We start from the raw sequence: 2874 nt of genomic DNA on the forward strand, positions 1-2874 counted from the left end.
AAGCAATTGAAAAGATGGAGTAAGTAAGGAAAGAAGGGGTTTTTTGGTTACGTCTCAGAGTCATTTCTTGTTCCAGAAGATGACCTTACCCAGGCTGGTATATATTACTGCAGAAGCCACCTGGCCCCTGTGTGATTTAGAGCAGGGAGCTCTAGCGTGTCTGTCTTTATGTCCAGTATACTCGCGAGCCGGCAAGAACATTCACTCTCTGCTTCTCCCCTTCTATCCTATAAATAAGCCAGCTAAGGATTGAAAATCTTGGTCGTATTTTGCTTCCGTTAGTTCATAATTTACAAAAGACTTTCACCCTTATCCAACACTCTCACGAGGCAGGGTCATTCCTTTTCCGTATCAGGACACCAAGTTTCAAACCTAATTAGTGGTCCTGGAAGCCAGGTCTTCTGGAGTCACGCTCAGCATTCATTCTGCCAAAGGCATGCAGCTAGTTACAAGCAGAGTCAGCAGCAGTCTCCGGACGCCTCGCTCTGTCCAGAAGGCAGAAAGCTCCGACGCCTGACTGGGACTGACCATTGCTCGTTATGCACAGTGTGGCCCAATTATGAGAACATTTGTGCTGACCGACTGATTTTCCAATGGCCTGGGGAGACCGGAATGACTGGGTTTGCCTGCCTTTGCCCTCATCAGCAGTCAGGTTGTGTAGACAGCCTTTGCTATAGATAAAAAGACTGGCAATTTGATTATATAAAAATGCAAACTGTAATGAGTGGATAATGAACGTGGCGCTGGAATGAGTGAAAGGAAGGGCAGTCTGAAATGGACGGATGATTAGAAACTATGTGCGCGACAAAGAAGAGCCTAAAACAAGACAAAGGGTGTGGGGGGAGGGGGAAGGAGGAAAGTGAGCATGAATGAATGATGAAACCAATTTCTTTGTAAACCTTCACGAAAATAAAAATAGATAATGCAAAATGATAAAAAATATTTTTAAAATGCAAAATGTCTGTAAAACCACAAACAAAAGGAAAAGAAAATCCACTGACTGGGGAGAGGGTGATATAAACTGCACACAAGACAATTCAGAGCACAAAAAAATAATATACAAAGTATAAGAAAGTCCTACAAGTCAATTGTTGTTGTTGCTATTGTTGTTATGTATCGTCAAGTTGGTCAAGTTGTCTGCGACTCATAGCGACGTAGTGACCCTACATACAACAGCCCTAAACCCTTATCTATCTCTAACACACCTACCCCTATTACCCCAGTCACTGAATCAATCCATCTCACTGAGAGTCTTCCTCTCCAACCTCCCAAGCATGACATCCTTCTCCAAGAACTGGTTCCTCCTTGCAAAAACATCCAAAGTATGTCAGACGAAGCTTCAGAATCCTTGCCTCAAAGGAGCAGCCTGGCTTCACTCTCTCCAGGACGAAGTCAATTAGAAGAAGATAAATAACCCAGCAGAAAAACAGACAGAGAATATGCAATTCCCATTAAACAAGAAAATTTAATGGCTGAGAAACACATGAAACCTGCCTAGCATCACTAGTAATGAGAGATATGTAACAAAATATTTCTCCTCAATCAGAATTGTAAGAATCTTAAAAGATTAACAATTACAAGCATCCACTTGATGAAGCAGTAAAGAACTCCACATTGGAAGAGAATCAGGAAATATCTAGTAAAGCTGAATATGCTCTATTACCCAGAGATTTTAATTTACTTCTCTATAAACCAAGGTAAAGAATAGATCACAATAGGGAAATATGCAGCCAAGGGCCTCTATAACGTGCTAAGGAGCAAGGATATCAATTTCAAGACTCAGGTGCACCTGTCCCAAGCCATAATACTTTAAATTGTTTCACAAGCATGTGAAAATTGGACCACAATTAAGGAAGGTTGAAGAATTGATGTATTTCACTTGTGGTGTTGGTGACGAATGAGGAATATACCATGGATTGAAAAAAAAAAAAACAACACAAACAAATCTGTCCTGGGTAAAGGACAATCAGACAGCTCCTTTGCGGTAAAGATGGGAAGCCTTTATCTCACATGCTTTGGGCATGTTGTCAGGAGATCCAGTCCTTAGAGAAGAACATCATTCTCGGAAAAACAGAGGGTCAGAGAAAGAAAAGAAAACCTTCAAGAGGCTAGATTGACACCGAGGCTTAACAACAAGGGACTTAAGCACAGCAGAGATTGTGAGGGTGGCCCAGGGTCAGACCGTGGTTTGTTTTGTTGTGCACAGAGTCACTATGAGTCAAAGCTAACTCAATAGAACTCAACAACATAACCCAAGGAACCATGGTGGTCTCATGGAATAAGCATGGAACTGCTAACCAGAAGGTTGGCACTTCGAATCCACTAGCTAGTCCATGAGAAAAAGATGAGGCCATCTGCTTCTGCAAAGATGTGCAGACCCTTTACTTCTCCAGCATTATGTCCTTCTACAAGGACTGGCCCTTCTTACAACATGCTGAAAGGATGTGAGATGAAGTTTCATCATTCTCACCTCTAAGGAGCATCCTCGTTGCACTTTCCCCAAGGCCTGTCTCTTCTTTTGTCAGTACTTTATTCCAACACTACAATACAAAGGCGTTGATTCTTCTGTCATCCTTATTCATTGTCCAGTTCTCTGATACATATAAAGTGATCGCAAAGACTATGGCTTCAATCAGGGACACCTTAATCTTTAAACTGACATCAACGCTCCTCAGCACTAGGGAGAGGCTCTTGACAGCAAACTCTCCCATTGCAAATAATTATTTTTATTTCTAGACTGCTGGTACCAACTGTGTTGATTTTGGGTCCAGGTAAGATGAGACCTTTGACAACTGCAATATTTTCTCCATCTATCATGATGGACATTCCTCTGGTATTCCCTGCTTTCAGCCAAGATCCATCTAACATCAGCTA

This window comes from Elephantulus edwardii, unplaced genomic scaffold (genome assembly GCF_000299155.1).
Source record: "Elephantulus edwardii isolate Elephantulus edwardi_28Jun2011 unplaced genomic scaffold, EleEdw1.0 scaffold00245, whole genome shotgun sequence".
Taxonomy (NCBI): Eukaryota; Metazoa; Chordata; class Mammalia; order Macroscelidea; family Macroscelididae; genus Elephantulus; species Elephantulus edwardii.